The sequence below is a fragment of the Pezoporus occidentalis genome, unplaced genomic scaffold (assembly GCF_034315485.1).
Source record: "Pezoporus occidentalis ecotype Australia unplaced genomic scaffold, CSIRO_AGI_Poc_V1 ctg198, whole genome shotgun sequence".
NCBI lineage: Eukaryota > Metazoa > Chordata > Aves > Psittaciformes > Psittacidae > Pezoporus > Pezoporus occidentalis.
In genome coordinates this window covers 685001-711073 of record NW_026913833.1, presented here as the reverse complement: position 1 = coordinate 711073, position 26073 = coordinate 685001, and the positions used below count along the sequence as shown (strand labels likewise).

Genomic DNA, 26073 nt, shown 5'->3' with positions numbered 1-26073 from the left:
TAATAAAATGAATAAAACACACGACTTCCTTCTAGTTCCATTTGGCAAGACAGGGTGTGAAATGAAGAGTTCTGTTCTCCAGGTGGTGATCTCCATGCATAGCATAGTGTTTGTCCTGAATTTCATTGCTTTCAAAAAAAGTCCTGAAAAGTCGTGATTTAGTTGGCATTTAATGTAGGTTTTATATAACTTCTGTGATATAATCAGTTACCGAGGGAATCGATGAGGAAACTTAAAGAGCAGTAAAAGCTTCAGCTATTGCTCTCTCTTCCCAGCGATTGGCTTGCTGGGTACACAAACCCCACAAATCCCAGGCCACATCTACCTGCGCCCTCCTTGCCATGGCACATTCCTGGCTCCCACTGGAGCCGGTGAGACAGGCAGTGAGCTGGGGCAGTGGGACAGCACGGGGGGGCTGTAAATCACCTCCCCTTCCTGCAGAGCTGGGAACAACAATGCACAACCCATAGGTAGGTATATTAATGTCTCCAGCTATCCATAAATGAAAAATCATGTATGGCAACACTCTCTTCATTGTTATTCCAGCAGAGGGCTTTTTCCTTTTTTTCCCCCTTTTTTATTATCGGAGCCTCCGTTTTATTTTTTGGAAAACAGTTTATCTGCTCAAATTTTCTGTCTGCTTTGGCACATGAGTGTTCTTGCCCATAAATAAATAATTGTCTCTTTTACTTAGAAGCACAGACCGGTTTGGGTTGGAAGGGCCCTTAAAGCTCATCCAGTTCCAACCCCCTGCCACAGGCAGGGACACCTTCCACTAAACCAGGTTGCTCAAAGCCTTGTCCAGTCTGGGTTTCAATGCTACATGGATTGAGTGGCTCTGTATTTATAAAATGATGGATCAGACTCTTAATGGACATAGAGAAGAAAGCCACAGGGCCAGGGATTTTGCCAAATTTGGGCAACCACCTGCTAATCCCACCTAAAACACTGGCACAGGTTGCCCAGGGAGTGGCGGATGATCCACCCCAGGAGGCATTCAAGGCCAGGCTGGATATGGTTCTAAGTAACCTGAACTAGTGAAAGATGTCCCTGCTCTTTGCAGGGGGTTGGAACTGGATGAGCTTTGAAGGTCCCTTCCAACCCAAACCATTCTATGATTCTATGATTCTATTCTATGAATCCCAAGAAACCGCAGCCACATTGAAACCTAATATGAAGAATGTTGGCAACGTTTTAAATTAAGTGTTTTTAATATGCTTAACCATGCATTTAATTTAAGCTTAATGAGAGAGTTATTGTATGCTGACTAAATACCATGAGGTTATTAAAAACATATTTACAGAGATTAACAGTGATGTAATAGATACATGTTTATGCCATCATCGGTAAACCGCTAATACCACGTTTCAAATTAATTGGCATGTACTCAGAATACAGTAGGGCTCTGGAGAGATCTATTATATTTGGTTTATGTTGATGAAACACCAAGTGGTTTAATGAGGGTTAATTGATCTAAGTAACTATTAAAATACACATTTCCTATTCAGTGCTTATCAGGGTTTAAATCAACATAACATTCAAGCAACTGGAATTTCATGTGTGCTTAACAGGCATGGGATAATTCATGTGCTTTAGAGGTGAGTGGTGGCTTGAGTGATCTGTTGAGTGGAAAGCAGTTACATTTTCCAGGAAATACCAAAATGATAGATTAAATAATAAAAAACATAAATCATAGCAATACCAGCAATAGGTAAGGTATAAGAAGCAAAAGTCCAAAGGGTTTCTGCCATGCAGCAGGTCTTCAGATTTCCTCTCTGGCTTTAGTACCACCTCAAATCTGGTCAACCAATTGAGTTACTGTGGGTCTAGTTATACTAACTGGTTGTGTCCTCATGCTAAGATTCATTCCCACTGATCCTGATTGCATTGCAATAAAGGAAAGTTTGCTGTGGTCATGATTGGACCCCAAATAAGCAATGAGGAGCCAGCTGGTGAGGTTAATTTAGCATGCAGTATCTGTTTTGGTAAGTCTAAATCATGTGCAAGATGCTTACCACAGATACCTAATTTTACCTGCTGCTGAAACACGTATGTGTCTAACGGAAAATCTACGAGCATTTTTGGAGTGTTTCAAACACACTTTCCACTGGTTTTAATTTAATTTCACTTTTTTTATGAAGAATCTTATTGAAAGGGCACAGTGTAAAAGCAATGAAGACCAAATTGCTGTACATGAGGTTTCATTTCTGGAGAGCCAGAGAGATTAATTCACTTGGCTGTGACTTGTTCATTACTACCCCAAGCTAACCAAAAAGAATGAAATATCACAGAGAGCTCCTCTCTTCTGTAGGTCACAGCAATGTCCTGATCACAGCAGTGCAGGGCTATGGAAGAGGAAAATACTCTGGTTAACACTCTGAGAATGCCCCACAAGGTAAATTATTCTGGTGCTGCAGTTCTGTTTACTGATTCTGAAATATTGGTTTTCTGGTCCTTATTTTATTTTATTATATTTTATCTGAACAAGGGGCTCATTTTCCAAAGTGTTTCCAAGACTCGGATTAGGATGTGGCACCTCATTGAATCAGGACCCAGGATTGCTGAATCAGAGAATCCCAGACTGGTTTGGGTTGGAAGGGACCTTAAAGCTCATCCATTTCCAACCCCTGCCATGGGCAGGGACACCTTTCACTAGAGCAGGTTGCTCAGATCACTGGTTGTCTATGTGGCTTTCTGATCTGTACTGCCAGGGAAGGGTGTGCAAGAGTACCCATGTGTATTGGTGGGAAGAATCAAAGAAAACAAGAAGAAGGACCCTCTGTTAAGGTGCTTCATTTGGTTCAAATGAGGTAAATTCATTTTGTTTTTTAGGCTCCAGAAGCCTAAATAACAGCTTTTTGGTATTTAGGTAACAAATGGTAACAACTTTAAATTTTCATGATCTGCCTCCAGGTGCAGGGTCTGGAGCTTTGCCTGCACCCCACAGCTTTCACCCTGGCAGCCCCAAAAAAGAGAGGTACTATACAGGTTGTGGTCAGTTATAGACATAGACATATAGACATACAGACATAGACATACAGACATCTATATGTCTATAGACATATAGACATATAGACATAGACATATGTCTACAAATAGACATATAGACATAGACATATGTCTACAAATAGACATATAGACATAGCAAAAGCTGCTGTCACTAGCCTTGGTCCATGGAGAGGGAAGTGATTGCATGGGATAGATACGTAGGTGTGGAGGTTTCTTGAGTTACTTGCTGCTGGTGTTTGGTGGTTTCTGTCCATCGTCATCATTTTCTTCCCTTTCATAAGGTTTCAGCATCAGCTTATTTTTTTCTACACATTAAATATTGACCAATGAGTAAAATCAAGGTCCTACATGTATATTCATCAAGTCTTGGATCCAAAGAGTGTTGTGGATCATTATATGTGACTCAAGCCAGCAGTAAAATTTAGATCCAGATCGAGCTCTGGGCTTTGTAAATGTTAACATTTCAGGATTTGGTCTGGAGTTTTGCTTCAGGTGCATCTCTAAGCAGGATAAAAGTTATTATGGTGATGAGGAGGTTGAATTATTCTCTTGTATTGTCCATGAGGAGTAAATAGGCTTGTAAAAGATCAAAGGTTATATCCTGACGCAGGGAAATGAATACAAACATTATACTGGGCCTTTATGTGCCACTTAGCTTGTCTGTAACAGTTTACAGCAGAACTTCATAGCATCCATTTATATTGCTTAAATTTGTTAATGATCCTGAATTCGTTGTTGAACCTTTTTTAGAGGGAAAAAATGTTAACTCTTAATAAGTGACATGGCATTTTATTCTGAATCAAAAGCCTTTTCTTTGAAAATGACTTAATTAACATTTCCAGGTTCATAACATTTTCATTTATTCCTCTTTTTTGTTTTTAAATGGTTTTTTAAGTTTTCCAGTGATAGTGATAGAGGTTTCCTAATGTATTAGAAAAACATAGAGTGTGCCCAGTGGGACCTGCAATCTGATTAGCTTTCAGTTTGAAGCTGAAGAAGGAGATTAAGCAGAGAAGGACTGCTGTGCTATTAAAAAGAAAACCTGATTTCTTTTAGCCATTAGCCAATAAAATGAGTACAGCTGTCAGCAGAATGGCTAAATACATTCCATTGCAAGATTATCAGGTAAATATATGAAAACTGGGCAACTTTTTGAACATGGGCTAAGTTAATTCTGCTCTTTGGGATGACTTTGAAAGCTGGAGTCGTGCTACTATAAACCACGGGGTTTGGTATTCTCTTTGAAGAGCCTTCGGGCTGGGTTTCATCCAGCTCTCTGCACAATAGGGTCTGGTCCTTGACTAAAGCTCTAAATTGTTGCCACAATATATAACAAAAATGAAATTCTAATCCCACTGAAGTCACATGAAGCAGCTCCAAATTTATATGTGGAATTTAGTGCAATGTGACTTCGCTCTGGTGATATACCTCTGTATACCCTAAAGACTTCACAAAATCTTTCCCAATAGTGGTAATACTGCTGCTCTCCACTTCGTCCATTTTGCTGTTCTGATGTGCCTCTAAACATTATGAGTGATAAAAGCTACAATGTCCCATATAAAAGATGATGGGTATCCAGCTCATATTTCTAGTCTTAGGTTTTCCAGTGTTTTGGATACATTTCAGCAACGGATCCAAAAAGCAACTTCTATAATGTTCTCCATGAAGGCAGAATGTAGTTTTAGGGGGAAAGAATAGATGGGTCTTCTGAATTAGAAACAGAAGTCCTACCAGCACATTGGCCTCTCACATTTGTTGAGAACTAGACCACTGTATATACACATTCCAAAGCCACTGCATCCCTCGCTGAAATCCATTCTCATCTAGAACATAGCAGCTATTTAACAAGGCCTATTTTTATGAGGAAGTGTTCAAGCAAAATGTCATGGAAAAACAATTTTCGTCCTGAAAAACAACTGCTTAGCTCAGACAGCATCATGTCAGCAATTAAATCAGTGTAACGAAGTGGAGTACCCCATTAGAAACAAGGTGGTGTATGGAAGTCTTGAAGGAAGAAAGGTTAGTGGTAACTAAAGATGTGGTAGGGGCTGAGAGTTTCCAAATGCACTTTTAAAAACCAAAATAATATGTTTAAAACGTCAAAAGGGTAATGCAGACTGGGGAAGAAAATAAGTATATGCAAGTATATACATAAGTATTTTTCTTATACAAACAGAGCCATTAGTCAATGCACGCACACACACATCTCCTGAGATGTAAATAACTGTGTAAGATGTTCAATATATCTTCTCTACACCTATTGTAGCATTCCTTTGACACCTTTGTGCATGCACTTAATCCTGATACATCTTTTCTGTTCATGTCTGTGTAGTTAAGCACGTGCTGAAAAACTGGGTCCCAGTCCTGAAGGCAGTGGGACCACGCAGAGGTGAAAAGCAAAGTGACGGGAAGCAGATGTTTAAGTTCATCAGTATTAGCAAAGCTCCTAAAGTCTAAAGATAAGTGTGTGCTTAAAACCCATTGAGTTCAATCAGATTAAGGCCCAGAGACAAAGTTAAGCATATGTTTTGATGAACAGGGATGGACTGCTGTTGGATACCACAGCACAAAAATTAAGCATATGCATAGTCTTAACAGTCTCATAGCTTTTGACTATAAAGTCTTCTGGCAGGATGTCTATTTATTCATTTTCCTGTGAAGCATCTTTCTTTCATACAAAAACATTTACAACTTGGAAATACAAAGAAAATAACATTAGTCTCATTTTATAATCAAGTGATTACAAGTAAGGGAAGACAGGCTCTGCTCATTCTGTATTAATTCTCCTTTTCCACTGCTTCTTTATCTCCACTGAGGAGTTCAAGGGTTAAGCCATCCCAACATGCCTCACTCTCAATTTATAAACCAGGAAATCTTCCATAAATCAAAAGTTACAAACAGACTTTGTAATGTCATAACTCTTGTGACGGCTTTCCTTTTGATTGATTCCTATACATACATTCTGTCTGATTACCATAATGTGTTCTTGTGGGACAATTCAAGCAGGGTAGAAGAAAGGCGCAAGGAAAGAAGTAAATAACAAATGGTCCTGACTCCTCCTCATCGAGAGTGATTTCAGTCCAATGTTCCATCATATCAACCGGGAAAGAGAGTCTTAGGGTTTAGGCAATCAATTACAGATATGTGTAGAGGCAGACACAATCATTTCACTGATTGTCACCAGTCTAGAGCAGTGACACAGGGAAGTGATCCATCAGTCTATTCCCACTGACAATCAGAGAAAGATGGCAGACACTTGTAGACTAACAGGCACCTGGATTGGCTGGCTTTGAGGATTGAAAAATAGCTGTATTTCAAACGTATCTAAACCTTTAAATACCTCTGCTCGAAGATTTCATACAGTCCCAGGAAACATTTAGAGCCATTACAGGAGTCGCTCCTATTAGGGTGGGAGGAGAGTAAACCTGCTTTCAAGTGCATTAGAATGGACAGAGTGAAGTAATCATGTTTAAGCCAGGAAAATCAAGGCCCTTTCTGATTTGCCAGCTTTTATTTTCTTCTCCTTTAATGCTGTGTTTTTAATAGGCAATCTGATTTTTATGCATGAGAAGCAAAGAACTGAAAATTAGCTCATTTCTGACTGGAAATTTAGCATCTGATTTAGAAAGCATTTGTTCTGTTGCTTAGCACTGCTTTTCCTTCAATATACAGGGGTTTATTTATATTAAAACTCACCCCAGATCATCTTCAGCAGGGTGAAAAGCTCAGAGCGTGGTCAGTGTACCAGCCTGAGAAATCCCCTCTTCTGCTAACCTTTATATACATTATCAGAGCTCCACAGAAAGACAACTTATCTACTCACTGGGTTTTTAGTAGCCAGACGATTTCAGACTTTATGTATTTAGTGGGTTCTTCTCACATCAATGTTCTTTTAAAATCTGGAGCCAGCAAAGGAGGAGAAACCAGACACCAACTGCTTGAGATAGAAAAGGCAGAGCAGCATCCCACTAGCTGTGGAGGGCTGGCTGCAAGCTCGGGATGTTTGGAGAAACAGCAGCTCATGGACCTGCTGCTGCCAATATCCAAGTGTTAGATGAGTGATGTTTTGGTGTTGTGAACTTCCCAGGCACGTCTCTCACCACTCTTCCCCTCATAGCTCTTCACAACTGAGAATCTAAACCTCAGAGAGACCATATTCTCCCCTGCGGTGCTGCCATGTAGCAGTGCCTATGGGGTCTGCAGTGCACTCCTACACCCCTTCTGCAGAGGGGCAGCCTCATCTTTACCCTGATTTGTGATCCTTGCCATCCAAAACCTCCATTAGTGTTGGTTTTTAAGGATGAACTTTGAAGTAAGGGATGCTGTGCTTAGGCTGGCCAAAGGCGGATCTCCCCCGAAGGCACAGGTAAATTAACTGAGAGAAAATCCTGCTTCATGGCCCAGCGGGTCCTGGGGAGGTGGAGAAACGAGTTGCTCTTCCAAAGCTTGGAACGAGGTGCTGCTGGGTGAGGGTGAAGCCTGCCCCCGGGGCAGATGCTGTTGGGCTTTTTATGCCCTACCCCAACAAAGGAGGTATTTTTTTGCAGCCCAGAGAATGAGGGAGGGTTTGGTCCTCCCACCTCTAAGCTCCTGTGGGAGTTGGAAATGTTCCCACAGGGCTTCATTAGAGCAGCCTCTTTCATCTGTCTGATGGGTCCTGGTGGCATCCAGCATTTCCCTTGAGGCTCCCATCCCTAAAATGCAGTTGCTGCTCCCAGAGCCTCACACACTCGGCTTCATAGGTATGGCCTCCACACCAGGGGATGGAGCCAGTCTTGTCCTGCATCAGGATGTCCTCACCCCTCTCCCCAGTGAGACAGGACATGCTGAGCTCTGTATTGATGATATTCATTGACATAATAAATATTAAAAAAATCACGATATTTATTATTATTTATTTCAAAAAATCAATATATTTATTATTATTTCTCTCCTGAGAGCTGTGTATAGCTAACTGGTTGTTCAAACCGGTTGATCCTATCTTCCCAGTCCTCAAGCACTCCAAACACATGGAAGCACCACATTTTGGTGGTTTTTTTTCAGGTAAAGAAGGGCATGAAAACAAAATCTGGGAGCTCCCATTTTAAACATACCCAGGCCCCCTCTCGAGGACACCGCTGACAAAGTTCTTGGATAACATTAGTCTGATGGCAAAATGTATAAAATAGAATTTATTATTAATTCATAAACAGCTTTGATATCTATTGCTCTTCTCCTGTAATGATTTTTAATGTCATCATGGGTTTTAATTTTGCATGAAGCCCATCGCCGTCTGTTTTCATTTGTTTGGTAAACCTTGTCTGCTTTATTAAGGAAATCCCAGGGCTTCTGTGGGTATTTGTGCAACACTAAGGATAAAGAAATGTTAATAGTAATTTGTTTCTAGCTCAATGCAACATTAATTTCAGCACTGCATTAGGAGGATTTTATTTGGATAATTTCTCAACCTGGGGAAATATATTTACCATTCCCCAAAATCCAGTAATCCAAATGAAGAGTGAAAAAGCCTCAGTGTCCTAAGATCTTGTACAAACCTTAACTTAGGCTTTATTTACTACGTATGCTCTTGCAAGCCAATATGAACCATAACTCCATTTAGATAATAATAATCAAATTATCCAAACCTGGGAGAACATGGTTTATAGATTTTGGTCTAAATTTAATACAAAAATGCAGTAGTCCTTGTTTGGAAGAGTTTATTAAGGGTTAGCCAAGAGAAAGCTTTTTCAATAGTCTATAACTCTCTAATGGCCTTTTTCAAATAAAATGGGAAAGAATTTGCAAAGAAACCTATATCAGTGAGCTGCAATTGTAACATTACAGTACAGGTCTATAAATCTTGACATGTTCAGAAGATTGCCTAAACCAGCAATACAATCTGTCCAAACCTCATTGTCTCCACGACCAGCCAGACTCATTTTAAGAAATGTATGTGGTCTTCAACCTAATTTTATCACCTTCATTTGTAAACTAGTCAATCAATCAAGGCATCCTGTGAGTCTAAATAGAAAAAGGAGTGCATTTTCATGCGTTTCCAGACAGCACAGTCAAAAATTAATCTCCACTTGATCAGACATTCCTTGCCCTCATCTCAATAGACCATCATTAGGGTCAGCAATGTATATTAAAAATAGAGTTGCGGCGAACTGTTCGTCAGGGATTCTTTGCAAGCTACCTGCTGCCAGCTCAGTGAGCTCATGGCTCCCTTGGAGCCTGCAAGAGGAGACTGGGTTCATCCAGGAAAGAGCAGCCTGAAAATGAAGTTAAAAACAGGGAAAGGAGAAAGATGGCGAAATTCAGGTGTTCTTTGCTCCGCGAGCGCAGCGGGGTAACAGCTTGATGAAACGTAACGTGGGACCCCAGATGAGACCTCGCTCATGATCCCTTTCCCACTTACATTACAGCCTATCTGTAGACATTACTCTTACACATTTTCCTACATATGTATGCGTTTACTGTGTACAGGGTGAGACTGGGGCTGGGCAGGTTTATGTTGAGAAGATGGGCAGTGGATATGCACTATGCCCCAAAGCCATAATTCCTACTTTTCCATCAAGGAGTTTATGACCTCTGTTACCAAGCCCTTTTGGTGCACTGCTGTCCTGTGGATATAGCTAGATACATTTGGACTGACCCCTCCTCTCCCTTGCAGCTGCTTTTCTTACCTCAGGCAAGACTGAGAAACCAGTAAACTGCTGGAACTGATCTCATAGGAATTCCCAGTTGGTGCTGGAGTGCTGTGCTAATGGTGGGGAGCCGTGGCTGTGTGTGAACTGGGAACCTGCTTTGGCCAAGGAGGTGCTGGGGGCTCTTGAGGGTGGCACAAAGACTGCTCCAGCCATGCCAGCACTGAGCTGTGCCAGGGAATGTGGGCAGTGGCTGAGGATAATGGCACATCTTTGCTTTGTTTTGGAGCATAAGAAAAATTCCAGAATGAGAGACATGGTACCTGAAGTCCTCTTTCTACCTTCAAAACATGCTTTTCTCTGGCTGCCTTCACCGCAGATAACCCTCACTGGGCAAAACAGCGTTTTAAGGATATTTAGCAAAGGCAGCATATGGCAGGAGGAGCTGGAAGCCAGTCCAAGCAAAAGAACATGGTGGGCAGGTGTAGTTGACAGCGTTGTGTTCCTGTAAGTGAAGCTGAAAGGGTTTGATCTTAAGTCCAAGTTTCTGAGTGGGAGCTGACTACAGCAGCATTTATCTGCTCCTCTACTGAGGAAGAGTTGTTTTCATCCTCTAGGAAAATGGCTCAGTCCCGTGTCAGGGTTTGGTTGTTGTGGGTTTTTTTTGGCTCTAATAATTGACTTGCAGCACAAAACCCAAGTCAGAAAGGGAGCAGCAGAGAAAGCGTTGATGCAGCAGAAATGGCAGCACTAACCAGAAGCATGAATTCTGCTAGGTAAAGATTCCCTTTTTAAGAAACACACACACAGAGCTGAATGAACCTGTTGTAAAGTGTGAAGTGTCACATACTCTTCCTCCAGAGTACCTACCAGTTGTGCCCCCATTACACAAGCTGTGCTTTTGGCTGCAGGAGGGATCGTTTGGTTCTTTTACACCCAAAAAGGAAGAAAACCTATTTAATATTTCCAACTGACACACATAGTCCTGACATTATAGTTGCCACCAGAGTCCTATGGTACCCTACACAGAAGGGATGCTGCTGGGATGATGTGCTGTCTACCACCCATCAGTAGTTCAAAACATAAAACAAGGTTTCCTTGTGTTGTCCACAACAGATAGGTTTGTTCATGAAATGAATATCTGGGGCCAGAAAAGAGACACACACCAAATATTGAAGAAATCGATATTTGTACTCCGTGTATAGAGGAAAGTATTCAGGACACTTCATCTTTAAACCAAATTACTTCAGTAACCACTGCAGGGTCAGGGAGAAACTGAGTTACAAGCTCTTTGTAAAACACCATAGAGGAGAAACAAAAGAACATTTACCCTGGGTGACGATGCTTCTGAGGTGTTTATACATTCAACCAGCATAGGTCAGGACCTGCCTTCTAGACAACAAGAGAAAGTGCTCTCTGCTCCCCCTACACCCTTCCCTTCTCTCCAGTGTATCCCATTGAGTGAATGTTGCTGCAGAGTCAAATATCTCCACTCCTGCTCAGATACTCGGCTCCCTCTGAGAAGAGAAGTTGGGACAGAGCTACAAATGTGTCCTGAAGGGCACAGTCCAGGCGCTGGTGCAGTGGTGGAAAGACTCCCATTGTCCTCAGGTGAAGCATAAAGTAAGGCAGGATGCAAGCTGGGCTGGATTCAGCCATCTAGTGAGATCAGGCTGCAAGGCAGGATGCAGGGATGTGGTTTGATACTTGAATTTCTCTTGGAAAATGCCAGAGGATTTCAGGGAATCTATGACATCCTTCTCATACTTTTAAGGAGAAAGAAGTTTATATTCAAGTGACTCTGCCCAAACCTGCAAAACCTTATTAACTGGCTAGGTACAATTTACCTAAAGGTTTTATTTCTTTAACTAGAGTACAGAAGACGTTAGTTATTTGGGACCAGGGCCCTGAGCTTCTGCTGGGTGTCTCTTAGCACAGTGACAACTGTGTGCTGGATTCAGTACATGGTTTAGATTGATGATTATGTGATTTTTGGCCATCTGCTTCTTGTTTGCTGGTGCAGGTGACAACCTTCACAGTATGGGATAAGACGACGAAGTGCATACACCATGCAAGGCCCTATTCCCCTCACTTGCACCTGTGTGTATCCAGAGGATGGAGTTTGGTTTGCTTTGGTTTTGTTTTTTTTAATGGGTATTTCTGATTGACACCACCCATTATGAGTTATTACAGGGCTGTTATGCCTGGAAAAGAGAAGGCTCTGTGGAGATCTTAGAGCAGCTCCCAGTGCCTAAAGGGTCTAAAAGAAACCTGGAGATGGGCTCTGGACAAGAGCCTGTAGGGACAGGCCAAGGGGAAAGGCTTTAACCTGAGATGAGCTCTTAGGCAGAAGCTCTTCCCTGTGAGGGTGCTGAGGCGCTGGCACAGGGTGCCCAGAGAAGCTGTGGCTGCCCCATCCCTGGCAGTGTTCAAGGCCAGGTTGGACACAGGGGCTTGGAGCAAGCTGCTCTAGTGGAAGGGGTCCCTGCCCGTGGCAGGGGTTGGAGCTGGAGGAGCTTTAAGGTCCCTTCAACCCAACCCATTCCGGGAGTCTATGGTTCTGTGACATTTTAGCAACTGCAAAGGTTAAGCAGGAGAGATGGTTCCACACGCAGCAGCAGTGGCAGGTGGTGGTAGTTTAGCCTTATCCACTGCATGGACCCCAGTAGGGACACTGACATGGAGACCCTGAGATGAAGACCTCCTAAAGCTTGGGACTTAATTAAAATGGATCTCATGCTATTCAGGCTTATTAGTCCATGATCCCTGACCATCAAGCTTGGCAGGAGCAAAACGTTTTTGCTCTTACATATTTATATCAAATTTCCTGGGAATTTTAGAGCCGATTCCTCCTCTTTTCAAGTCTTTTTTTCCACAAGGGGTCATTGCAGAGCAGAGCAAGGATGACTTCAAAAACTAGGTGATTTTTTCCTTTTCTGAAGGGTTGTAGACATTTAGATGCCATTATTTTAACTGGAATTGTTAACAGTAATTATTTGTAACTCAAAAACTACCATAATGCCTTCGGAATAATTATTTGGTTAGTGCTTATGTTAATTCCTTTAAGAATGAGCATTGTTTTAGTATAACTATGTTTCTTTTAACAAAATACTAACATAAAGAGCCAGTCCAACGGGGGAAAATATGGACATTTGCCTCTGTGTTTAAATGAAGCATTTAAAAATAGGTATAGATTTCTGTGTGGTAATTAGGATAAAGAGGAGATGCTTCCGAACTGGAAATGAAATTCAGCCATACAACCTCTAAAAAGAGTATCAGAAGCAATTGTCAACCATCCAACGACTGTTGGCTCCCAGGTAACTGCCTCATCTTCTGTTTCTTTTTATTTCTCTTTTGTTTGGCAAATAAGGCCTTTTCAATAATTCAGGCAAATGGTGTGATAAATACAAATAATTGAGCATATGAAGCCTAAAAATAAAAACACATTTTATCATATGTAACTTAAAGAGTAATCAGATAATTAATGGGTGAAAAACAGAGAGAAAGATTGCCAGAGATTAAGATTAAGCCCTGCAGAAGAGAATGTTCTAACTAGAAATTGGTTTAATTAATAGCACATTTTACATAATGATTACAGTGTAATTGCGCTGACTAGCAGAGTGTCATTAAATATATCCATGCTCCTTTACAACACCCTAAGGCTAAAAATAATGAGTTACATTGAAAATCACTATGCAACAGGTTCATAAATAACATTTAAGCCTATACAAGGCGAATACTTATAAATAATAAATATTTGCCTTTTGTAATTGAAGAAAAAATGACAGCCTTCTTTTTCTACTACCCTGTAGATTGTCATGTTATAATGCTGGAAAGATTTTTTTCCCCTTGCGTTCTCTAGAAAGTGCTGAATAATTTATTCAAATGCTAATATTCCACATAGTCTGACTTTGAGGAACAAATATTCCTACATAAAGAATAAATGCCAAGTTGCTTATTACCAGCTTCGTTTTACTTTGCATCGTGCAGTCCCCAAAAAACTATCACAGTCTATTACACATGTCAAATGAAGTTAGTGGCCAGGTTTTCCTTTGGAATAGTAACATTCTTTTTCTTGTTAAAAATTACCCCTTCTCCCAAAATGTTCATCATGCTCAGAGCTGTTATGGAGCAACAGCTGCTCCTCAGCTCCAAAAAGGACGACATCATAAACCTGATAACTTTTTAATCTGTAGGTTTTCTCTGGTGAATCAGGAGTATCTAATAAAACCAGGTTTGATTTCATATTAGCGTTATGCTGACATTTGAAAGACCCCCAAATGTATTTGTATTTAGCTGCCTTACCAAATGCAGCATCCTCTCCAATGTCAAAATAAAGCAACATGCAGAAACCTCCATTCAGGAGGTGGAAATGTTCTGGTGTGTTACAGCCTTGAACTGGGCTTTAGCTCCCACCAGCACTCAGGCATTGAAGGGCATATTGGTGTCATCAGTGGTGGGACTGGTTGCATGTCCTCCAGTGGCAGAATTCAGGTAGTAACGCAGGTATTGGGAGAAAGGGAAAAATGTAGTGCTGCTTAAATTTGTGTCTTTGAGTCTAGAGGTATTCCATGCTCTGTGGGTGATCTTCCTGACCCATAGTGCTGGATCTTGGTCCCAGATGAATCAGTAATGGTAATAAAACAGAAGGAATTTCAGCTGTGTGAATACTGGAACCACAAGTCTTGGGGCACTCGAATGACTTCAATGCACGCAGAGCAGTGTCAGCTCTTCACGCTTTGCAATGATGATGAGATACCTGGTGACATCCTCAGGCTTCTTGATATGGAAGTAGGATGGTAATAATGTAGTATTAGAAACAGAAACTTTATACTGCCTGAGCACTAATGAAACAAGTGTGAGCATCGGCAATGGAGAAAAAGCAGTGTGGTGCCAGGAAGAAAATATGGCATTTGCTGGGGGTAAGCAATTCTCAGGATGGGGATAGAAGGAAAAGTCTGATGATGCATGGAAAGGACTCTCTGTATTTCTGGATGATAGAAATTCCATTTGTCCATGACCTTTTATGCATGTTTTTCTTTATCACCAGAATGAACACAGATAATATTCTCTCGTCCTAGTCAAATTTTTTTCCCTTTTATTGAAGCAGGAATGGCATCCCTTTCCATCCACAGGAAAATGACCCCTTTTTGTCATTATCCTGAACACTGCACAGGAGAAGATGAAACTCTACATATATTTGGAGAGTTTGCTGAAGCAACATGAGCATTAATTTTAATAGAATTTGCAGATTATTAGGAGCATACCCCAGTTTTCTACCTCAGTCTTAAGAGAAAACTACGTTTGCATCATTGCTGGCCTGCAAAATCACTGACTTCTTTGTTTCCAACCATTTTTACAGCTTACAGCATCCCACTGGGATCTCCAGAGCCCACTTCACAGAAAGTGCAAGCAAGCAAAGGCAGGAACGGACTGCCAATGGGAATCTGGACTGAGGTGGCAAGAGAGCAACTACTCCTTACATATCACACGAGAAATGCCTTTGTCAACATGAATCAACCCTGCTGACAGCTTTGGGAGGTAAGAAATAGTACATATTTCTCCTTTTATCTTTAGGGGACTGGCAAAAAGTTAGCTTAGGTGACTGGTATTGCATCACACAAGTCAAAAGTGGAAGGAAGAAAGAATCCAGGAGTTCTTAGCCCTTTGTCTTTGCTTAGTTTTCTAACGTAATAGTGCGCTAATGAAAACTTTGGTATATCCAGCCACTGCACCTGGGAATCTCCTGCCATTACTGTGTGCATAGTATTATGGTGCCAACTTTTGCAATTTTTGTGAAGATCTCAGAAATAATCATGGTCTTGCTTTTCCAAAACACCTCCGGCATCTGTATGCGTGCAAACAGGAGAGCCTGGGCTACTAGGGGAAAAAATGCTAGTCTTGATGACTGCAAGAAAAATGCAAGAAAGCAGTTTCTAAACACTAACACTTTTTAAATGTTCCATCTCTCTTTATCCTTAATGCTGGAGTTAATACAGGTATGCTGACATTCTTCCCTTTATGGCAAATTGGACACCTTGTGTTTGCCCTTGGTTCTCTGTGCTCCCCTGGCTGTTTGTGCCCTACACTGTCCCTACTGCACACAGCCTTTCTAGGGGTTGGCCATTGTCTCCTGACCTGATAATGGCTGTAGGAGCTCCACAGAGGCTAATGGGCTTCTGGAGATTTGGGGGTGAGACATGCCTTGAGGTGGGTAGATATTGTGGCACAGTGTAGTGTTGAGACAAACCAGGCTGAATCAACAAGCAATTCAGCTGCTTTTGCTCAGGTTCAAGCTCTTCAGCTTGGGAAAACAGGTTAGGTCCTGAATAAGGGCTACCATGCAGCCTGTGAACCTGTGCTGACATTGCTTGAGTTTCTGCACCATGATTCTGAATCTGAGTGAGCTCATCTGAAAGCACCCAGCTTCTATGTGAGCCTGAAATCTCCTGCTCACACAGGGCTGATAGGGTTGTGGTTGAGCTGCACTTCCCCACATCACCTCTACTTTTTACTGATGGGGACACTAGCTGCTTCCAGCACATCAACCTTCCACCTGTACCCCTTAGTAGGATTGTCCCTTCCATAGACTTCCCATTTCTCACCCTACTCTCCTATTCTCCCTGTGGGAGGATTAAGAACAAGTAATAAAACCTTCTAAAATTTCCCTCTGTGCAGGATCCCCATCTATGTCCATCAGTCAGTTGTGGTGTTACAGTCACCAGCACAGCCCTGAAGGTACCCTGGGGCAGAGCTTTCCTGCATGGAGTCTGCACTCCAGTATCAGCATTTCACTGGCTTGTAGCACACACTCAGGCTGGAGCCCAGCTCTGTCAGGGAGCTGTGCTTTCAGGGCTGTGTCCACAATAATAGCTACCTTCTGACTGCTGTGATGAAGAGCTTCAGCAGTATTTTTCACATTAAAATGCTCCAAAGCACAAGTATTTCAGGAATTGCTTACCCTGGACCGTGGAGGGGATTGCAGCATTTTGTAAAAAGCACCAGAATATGAGGTTTTTACATATAAAATACGTTTTCCCCTTAATTCTCTCTTTTAAGACCTTCATTAATTTAGCCCAATAATTGTAAAGATCATACCTGACAAAGGAAATGTAATACATCAGTGTTTATTTGGATCCTGATCCACAACCAGTTCACATTAGAAGTCCTACAAAGGCAACTTTATAATTATTACAGAAAAAAAAGAAGATGCTTTTTACCACAGAAAAGGGAAAAAAAACCCATCAGATTTAAAAAGCTTAAATATCCTTAGCTGAAGTTAAGACCCAATACTTCTACAAAAGTACAGAAGGGCAGAATTTAATCTAAGAAGAAAGGTTAAGAAAGATGAAGAAAGAATGCCTCCCTCTGTTTATTCACTTCTACTGGGCAATAATATAATTTTCAGTCTCACGTCTCTATTTCAGACCACATATGGCAGTAATATTGGATCTTCACCATCGCAGCTTAACCATGACTAAACAGGTTGATGAATGTCATGCATCTTATCATCATACATGCATATTTTTAAATATAATTCACTTTTGATCTGCACCCTTGTGCAGCGGTGAATGAAAACAGTTAAGATTTCTTCCACTGTCTGCCTTTAAATGTATTAAACAGCCCTGCTGTCAATAGATTATATTCTTGTACAATGATAATAGCCCAAAAAACTAAGAGGCCTTGTCAGGAATTGCAGTTGTCACAGTTTGATGCAAATGATTTTACTTGGTGTTCATCTGCTGCACAATCATCTCATAATCTGGATATACATCACAGCATGACATGTAAATTTCCTGCTACTCTGCTTTCATTTCCAGAGGCAGCAATCAAATGAAAACCATTCAACCTCACCAAAATGTATAAATAATTTTCATTCAAACATATTAACAGTCAAAATATGAGAATTTATCACAGAGCACTACGCCTTTTAAGAAGCAATAAAGACTTTACTTTTTAAGCATATTTCTACTTAGAAAAGTAATATGAACAGTAACTTGCAGTTTTAAAAGAGGATTTCAAAGTCCACACATAACGCCTCATCTTCAAACTTAAGCGTGTTGAGGCTGCTTTGCTGCACCTACTGCTTGGAAAAAAACTAGCCTAGGAAAGGGCTGAGAAAAAGGGGAACACAATTTGCTATTCAAAACACTACTTTCTCCTCAGATTTGTCCCATGAAATAAATATAAGCATCCAAATAGAAAGAATGGTGAAAAAACAGACTGTGTCACGCAATCTGGTGATACAGAAATTAAGATTTCCTTTAGTTTATTTCTTTCTTTTCATTTATACTCCAGATTAGATCTGAATTTAGTTGAGTAATAGAGGGTTTTTTTTCTATTGGATTTTTAAGGGGAAATCACCCCCAAAAAGACCTCTTTTAAACCAAATCCCATGAAATTCAAAACCACCAAACATGGATCAGCTTAAGCTCCAGGTCCAGCTGTCAGTTATCTCCTTTCCGATGAAAGCAACCACTGGAGAAGGTAGACATTTGCCCTAACTGCCTGGATGTGAAGTTGAATGGCAGATGCAAGCCTGGTGGGTAAGCCAAAGTGGAGGCTGACTCTGCCATGGAGGCTTGAACTCGGTTCTTGGGGAAACAAGGCAACATCAGGATCTTGTCTGGCTCACCCATGGCTTCACCTGATGTGCTAGAGAGAAAGCAGCCAATGACTTCAGTCCTGCAGGACTGGCCCTTTGCTGCAGTCCCAGTGGTGAGTGGTACTTGGTGGTTACTGGCTGCTCACACCTATTACAGCATTAGCAAGGTAAAGCACAGAGGGTATTTTGCCTAAAGTAAAAGCAAAGTCACCCTTCACTCAGGTCTTAAATGAACCTTTTTTGTTTGCATCAGCAGCAGATTTGCCCTGCTTGCAGAGCCACACTTCCACATCACTGCATCCACTCCTCAGCCCAAATCCATTCACCCCAGGGAACTGCTGGGCTCCCTGGAGGGGGCCACTTGCCAAGGCATGAGGAGAACAATCCTCTGCATAGACAAGGAATGCAGGAACAAAGGACAGTTTGCTGCTCTTATTCATGGTGGTGCTGAAAAAAATTGCTGCTTCCCTATAAATTGAGTGCCTTTTTTTTTGAGAAACAGGTAAAAACTGCTAAGATGACAGTTTTTCCCATTTTTCCAGTGAGTGTGTCTGAGGAAGTAGAAATGCAATAACGTGGGGTACAGCAGGCTCAGCCATTTGAAATAAAACTTTGCAGTACTAATGTTTTTGTAACTGCTTTCATATTGTAATGATATTTTTCCAAGCACTGGTTTTATTTGATCTTAAATACCTTTTTGGGAAAGTCCAGTGAGCTGACTCTAATAAAATCATGCTATTGAAAAAAGGTTTAAGTGGAATGTTCAGAATAAATTACAAAACTGCATGCAAGAATACCAGCTAGTGCTGCAATAAAAATCTGGAAATGAGGATTCTTGCAATATATTTTAAAGAAGTAGTATACTTCTTTTTTTTGGGTTCATTTTTTTTTTTTGCACAGAATGCTTCATAATAGAAAAGCCTCCCCAACGTGAGAGGGGGAATGAATAACCAGTGAATAAACTGCCAAAGAAATTGCATTAAAAGAAAACCCACCTTCTTTTTTTTTTTCCTAGAGAATATATTTCATATCATTTTCAATAACTTTTGGAAGATAATAGGAAAAGTAATTCTGTTCCATTTTGCTGTACCAAAATACCTAAACTACATCATACTTAGGCTGTCAGGTTTCACACACACATACACACACACACGTATTGTATCAGGCCCTTTGTATTGGGAGCTGATAGCAAGAAAATGGCATTGTTGGTTTGTCTCCATGCTGTGGGAAGTCCTGAGGAGTCCATAGGAAGGGGTGTCCAGAATCCAACCAAGGCTTTTCATAGGCTTACTCTCTCCTCTAGATCAGACAGTCAAATTCCCATGGCTGGACACAACTCTCGGAGCAGAATAGGAAGGACTCACTTCTACACAAGCATCATTTTTCTTTCTGTCTAACTTGTAACAAGAGAACTAGGGAAGGCTTTTCCAGTTGTGACACATCTGTATTTTGAATTGCATAGCCTGAACTACAAGCAAAACTGTGCAGATGGTGCACTGGACTTGGCTAGAGGAGCAAAAGACACGACAAAATACAGGTGAACCTGGCTAAGTGCCTACACAACACTACAAAGGCCCTCTCAGGTGCTCACCCTTTGGCTGGGTTGATGTGAAGGTTGCTCACATGCCACATGTGTTCCACCCAGCACAGGAGCTGCTCTGCTTTAGCTGCATTGCCTTTGCAGCAGCCCAAGAGGCAGCAGGAGGACATCTCTGCAGTCATGGCAGAGCCCCTCAGCCTGAAGGTGCTGTCCTGCAAGACAACTCATCCAGCCTGGCTGCTGCCCTGATTGAGTGCAGGTGTCAACTGTAGCAGAGAGCTTTAAAGAGGGTTTTGATGGAGGACAGTGTTGCAGATGACAGTATGACAGGCTGCAAGGAGGGATGTATGCTTAAATATTAATCCACAGCAGCTCTAATGCCAGTCCTGATCTGTTCCTTTCCTTTTTAAGAACTTCACATGAACAAGTGACTTGTTGCCTTGCTATCATGTTCCTCTGTTGAGTCCATGTAAAGGATATCAAGTGATGAAGTAGAGACCCAAATTAAGAGCCCTTAGCTAAAACAAAAGCTGCTTCTTTATATGCCTGCTCTGCTCGAGCAGAGGAGATGGTGTTGTTACACGCGCTATGAGGAGCAAGAAAGCATGGCCACTTACTCAGCTCTGGTGACTTTTAGCTTCTAGGCTGTCCATAGGCCCAGTTTTCATACAGAAAAATATCTTCTCAGTGTGTATTAATAGCAACTTAACCAGGGCCCTGTTCAAAGCAGGTGGGCTGTCCTTCATCTCACTGCCTCGAGCCTAAAACTTCTGTCCTCTTTCTTCTGGATCTTTGTGCAACCTGCTCAAACATCTCCTGTCAGGTGCAAAGGAGTAAGTCAGACTGAGATTCCTTCCTTTGCCTTGAAGGAAGAGGTCTTCATACTTCCAGGGCATCCTTCAACCTGGACATCCACCACTTTGCACCCCACCTTCCTTAACAGGCTCTTACATGAGTGCAGTCTTCTCTAAAATCATGCTCTTTGCAATACTGACATCAGAATTTAACCAGAACCTCAGTGTGATGACCTGCCCAGTTAGCTGCATGCTGGCAGGGTGTAATGGTTAATGGGCCAAAACTAGACAGAAGGATTAACTAAAGATCTGAAACATAAACCATGAGTGGAAACTATGGGCCCAAGATATTGGAGGATGCACTACAGCTAGTGTTACAAGTGAGGTCCATCAGAATGAATGCTTATCCATTTTAGGGTTCTGGCTGTCTCCCCATTGCCAGTTAGTTTGGTCACAACCATATTACACCAGAAACCAGAATTCTGATATTGTGGAAAAGCATGGATTCAAACAGAGCTGAGGGGCCAGCAATTGTGGTTGGGCTAAAACATGACTGTAAGTGGTAAGACCCCATCTACTGACACTGGCAAAGAAACCTAAAATGCCTCTTGGTTTGCACAGCTTTGCCACTGGCCTAGTATCCATATTCATGATGGGCCTGGTTAACATAGATTCATAGAATCCCAGACTGGTTTGTGTTGGAAGGGACCTTAAAGCTCATCCAGTCCCAACCCCTGCCACGGGCAGGGACACCTTCCACTAGAGCAGCTTGCTCCAAGCCCCTGTGTCCAACCTGGCCTTGAACACTGCCAGGGGTGGGGCAGCCACAGCTTCTCTTGGTTAACATCTGTGTCTATTTACTAGCAGTGGATATCCACAACACAGAAATATCCCACATTACCATAACAACAGAGTGCTAAACTCTCTTCTCACCCTCCTAAGCTTTGTTTCCCAGTATTTCAAGTGGGTTGTTTTCTGTGGCAGAAAGTGGTAACTTTTTAATTGAGTCTGCTTACTCCAGGAGCAACAGTGTGCAAATATACAAACATGCCATTTAAAGACATAACAAAAGTTAGAGATTATCCAATTTAGTGCTATTTTAGGTGGAGACATACCAGATCTGAATCTCAGCGTGGCTGAAGCACAGGAATCCAGACCTAACTTATAGATCACAGATCAACTTCCACTACTGCTTTTCCTAAGCTGGTTAATTCTTTACTTACTGGCTTTCAGAAAGTGAATATTTATTTCCTTATCATCAGAGAACTCTGAAGACTGATTTATGAAATAGGCATTGAACATTTTAACAAATAAGCCAATAGCTTATAAGGTTTTGAGACTCAGTAAACACCATGTAGCGGCTGAGCTCTGGCCAAAGCATATTCAGTGGTTGTTTTTTGCAGGAGTTACTGGCATTTTCTTGTATTAGGGTTCAAAAAGATATGACAGAGGCTGGTAGCCGTTGTCCTCAACCCTTACTCATTGCTGGAGTTCACTGTGCTGCTTATAAAAATGTAAAAGCAACCCCTACCACCTAACAAACCAATCCCTGTAGTTTTCTCCTTTCCAATCCTTAAGCTTTCCCAGTGAATGGGTCATCCAAAGAAGTATCATTTTTGTGGCAGCAGGTGCTAGTAAGAACAATGTTTGCTCAAACCATACACAGACCCACAAAATGAGAGCCTATCTATTGCGATGTAAATTAGCCACACAGTGGTTTAGGCAACAAACCTGAAACCCCTAAAGATTTCAGGTCAAATGCTCCTTCTACTTCTGAAATGGATTTAATCTGGATTTATATAGGTGTCACTGAGATCCCGACTAGAATTTCTGATCTACCAGACAAGGGAAATTAGCCATCTTATCGAGATAAATGGCCCTGATATGGTCAGCATCAGACAGAGATGTAGCTACTGAGAATGAAGGCAGCAGACAAGGAAACACAAGCCAGAAGAGAATATACAGCCACTGGGCTACTAGAACTGGAGAGGTAGGAGGGGAAAAACAGTGTTTGGCTTAATGAAAGGCCCTCTTTAACTCCTTGTACAAAGGCATGTGCCACTGATGAGACTGAGGGGAAGGAAGAAGGTGGAGATTTTTAGCCATTCAGGGTCCAGGAAGAATCCTTCAAGTGTTTTTATAACACCCAAAACTGGGATCCAAGCAATTTGATCAAATTCTGATTCCTCTGTCACCTAATCTTGGTGCCTAGAATATCTGAAATCTGAAGGCATTTGTGTTTCCATAAGCGCTTACAGGACTGACTGCTTTTGAATGCATTGAGCATTCCTCTGTCACTGTGTGAGCAGCTAGAGGAGCTAATGTAAGACTGCGTGCATTAAGTGGCAGAGCAAGGCTCCAATATATTCTATGCTGTCATTTGAATAGTATGATGCTTTTGTAGGTTTGGGTCTGAATCAAATTCTGAACAGAAAAAATTGGTGAGGTGGGGTCCATCTGGAGACATGGAGCCTGGTCAAAGCAGGCAGAGTAGCATGGAAAGAAGTGGGAATAGATATCTAGGAGTCCCTGATTTATCAGATCTTCCTTGAGGTTTCCATTACCGCTGCTCCTAAAACCCCCAAGTGATGTCTGAAGCTCTTTACCCCGTACCAAAGTGCTTCAGATTTCTACCAGGGCATGAATCCCAGTCAGCATCCTATTGCTTGGGGGGAAATGGGAGGGAATGGGTATTTGAAATACTGCACTTTGATGGAAAAGTTCCACAAAGAAAACCACTGAATGCCAAGAGAAGAAGCAGTTTTCTTTATGGAGCAGCCTTGCAATGTCCAATTCTAACTCACACTTTTTATGGGGAATAAATACATACTCCACAAACTTTAATGGACGCTCATATTTTTATTTCAGTCACTTAAATATTTTCCTTTCAACTCTAGGAGGGGAAAGGGGCAGCACATTACATCCTGTGATCCCCCAGATTCTCTGCTGTCTGATTTGGGTACTCAAGGAAGATTGTGCTGCATTAGAAGCTGGAAGCACCGAGTCCAGAGCAGCTCTCCTGAAGGCCAGTACTGCTTCTTGCCTTCTGCCCAATTAATCCAGCAATCAGATCTAGGTAAGTAGGATCTTGCATCCATGCAGAGCCATTGTTGACTTGAGTGGGATCCCTCAGCTATGCCAGCCTCCATCACATCACGTCATAGAATCATAAAATCATAGAATGGTTTGAGTTGGAAAGGACCTTAAGGTCATCTAGCTCCAACCCCCTGCCATGGGCAGGGACACCTCACACTGGGCCATGTCATTTCAATTGCAGGATGAGGTTCCCTAGGCAAGGTGTCCTCAGCAAACATAACCTGAAGCTAGCCTCCAGCACCAATTTAGGAGTCCTGTGGGTTCTTCTCCCTACAGAAAGCTCTTAGTTGCCCTCAAAAGCTCAGAGCACTGATATCTTACAATGACATTTCTGCAGTTTTAAAGCCCAGAATTTAAACTTCTCAGCCAACGTGATATGATAACAAAAGTAGTGTCCCAACACTGGAGTGGTATGTGCAGGAAGTGGTATTTTTCATTCCATTAGCCATTCCTGATTTACCATAGATGATCAGATACAAGTTCATACCTGTAGCATGGAAACCCTGCTATTGTTAATTGTGCGTTATGCTATAGCCATTGGATGTGAAATACATGCTCATGTGCACACAGTATAACAAAAGTTCATTATTAAAGCTGCGTAATGAAGAACATTTATGTTAGGAAACACATATTGAAGTTTTCTGGGCAATGCTAGTTCTGCCCTGTCATCCTTATCTCATCACCTCACTGTGGGTTTTCCATAGGATGCTTGCCTGAGGCAATACAGGGATTTAACTTGCTCCGGAGCTGACTTGGAATTGTTTTCTTCAGGGTTCTTTAATAGGTACCTTGAATAATGTTTTATTCATTTAGGGTTTTGTCTTTTCAGAAACCCTTGTTGGCTTTCCTAGGTTTTTTCTCTTAAAGAAAACAAAATGAAACACACTCAGAAGCTTCAGCATGTGTCCTGCTGGTGGCCATGTGGATCATCAGCAGATGAAACCCTGAAGTCCACCACACAAAGCAACCAGAAGAAACTGTGGTAATAGTAACCTGTAAGGATGCACATGAGCCAGGATGTGAGCAATTCTACTTTCCAGAGTATTTCCTTGCAAGAAACAGATGACAAGACAGATATTTCAGATGTTGTTTCAAGATCTAGGGAAAAGCTTGTTCCAGTGCGCCAGACTTGTCCTGCCTCAGGCAGAAGTGCATGAGGAAAGGGATTACCTGGCATATTAGCATGCAGTAGGCTCACAGTATTCCATATTTGATTCATTTTACCCCATTCCAGTCTTTCCTTGTAGCAAACCACAGTCTCCAGCCACCCACTCTTATTTCCCCATGCCAGTAAAGCAGCTTTAGTCCCCAAAGCACCCTGCCCCATAGAAGAGAGGCAGGATCAGCTCCTGGAGATCACAAGGTCCAATCTTCACTCTTGGGTTTTTCAACCTAGTCTCTGTACCTGGCACTACCTGAAGCTTTCAGAATAGCAACCATGGAGCATCCAAGCTGGATTTCTGCCCAGCGTAAGTGGAATCTTCATGAAATTTAAAGAGATTTAAATGCCTCCTGAGCTTATGGAGACTGATTATTTCTTTCCAAAAGCTTGTAACTCAACCAACTTTAGATGGGCTTCTGTGGGAATGCCAGAACGTATACCCTTGGTCGCTTCCCTGCCAAATACCAAGTCTGCTCGAAAGGTGGGAAGAGCTAGGTCATGTTAAACTCTTCCAAGGGAAGATCACCATTATTTTTTAAAGTGGGAAATTACACTGGAACTCTGCACAGATGGCTGAAAGTTTAAAGAGCCTTCTTTAATTATTAATCCTAGGTCTCTGGGAGCCTGCAGAGCTTGCAAAAATCTCTCTGTGCCTCAGTCTCCCCTTGGTGAAATGGGAATAAGGAAATGTGTTTGGAGCTCTAAGGCTGGCATATAGCCTAGCAGTGCCACTTATGCTAGACAGGCATTGCTTGCACTGCTTTTGTGTGGCTGTGATTGCCACCTCCCAGGGGTAGCCCGTCTCTTCTGTGCCACCATCTAGAAAATAATAACAGGACAGAGGAATGGCAGGTCTCAAATGTGGATTCATCTCTCACCACATTTCATTTCTACCCCTCAAAGAACAGCTCAGCCCAGAAGGCAAATTCATCAGAGTACTTACTTCAAGCCTGGAGGTTTTAAAACTCGAACACACACACACACACACACACACACACATACAACAATAGGAAGGGACTGGTATTTCCTATAGCCCCTGAAAATCAGGTGCCTTGGACTGGCAGCCTCATGGTACCGGTTCTGGGAATACTTGCTTCCTACCCCCTCAAAGAGTATTTGCAGGGCTCAGTAGAAGTCCAGGCAGTAACATCCTATCTTAAAATACACGTGGCATAATAAAAACATAGGGTCACAGTAAAGTTTAGTTTATTGACAAGAACAAATAACTTTAACATTTGGCT

The 26073-nt window shown here is 41.9% G+C and overlaps 1 long non-coding RNA gene across 1 annotated transcript in view; it reads left to right on the top strand.

Moving 5' to 3' along the window:
• The window catches only part of LOC134163018 (uncharacterized), a 61287-nt gene that overhangs the window by 31865 nt on the left and 3349 nt on the right, over positions 1 to 26073 (top strand). The window contains exons 2-3 of the long non-coding RNA XR_009964530.1: positions 14998 to 15176; positions 23472 to 23650. This is a non-coding gene — a long non-coding RNA (uncharacterized LOC134163018). The remainder of the gene's footprint in view (positions 1 to 14997; positions 15177 to 23471; positions 23651 to 26073) is intronic.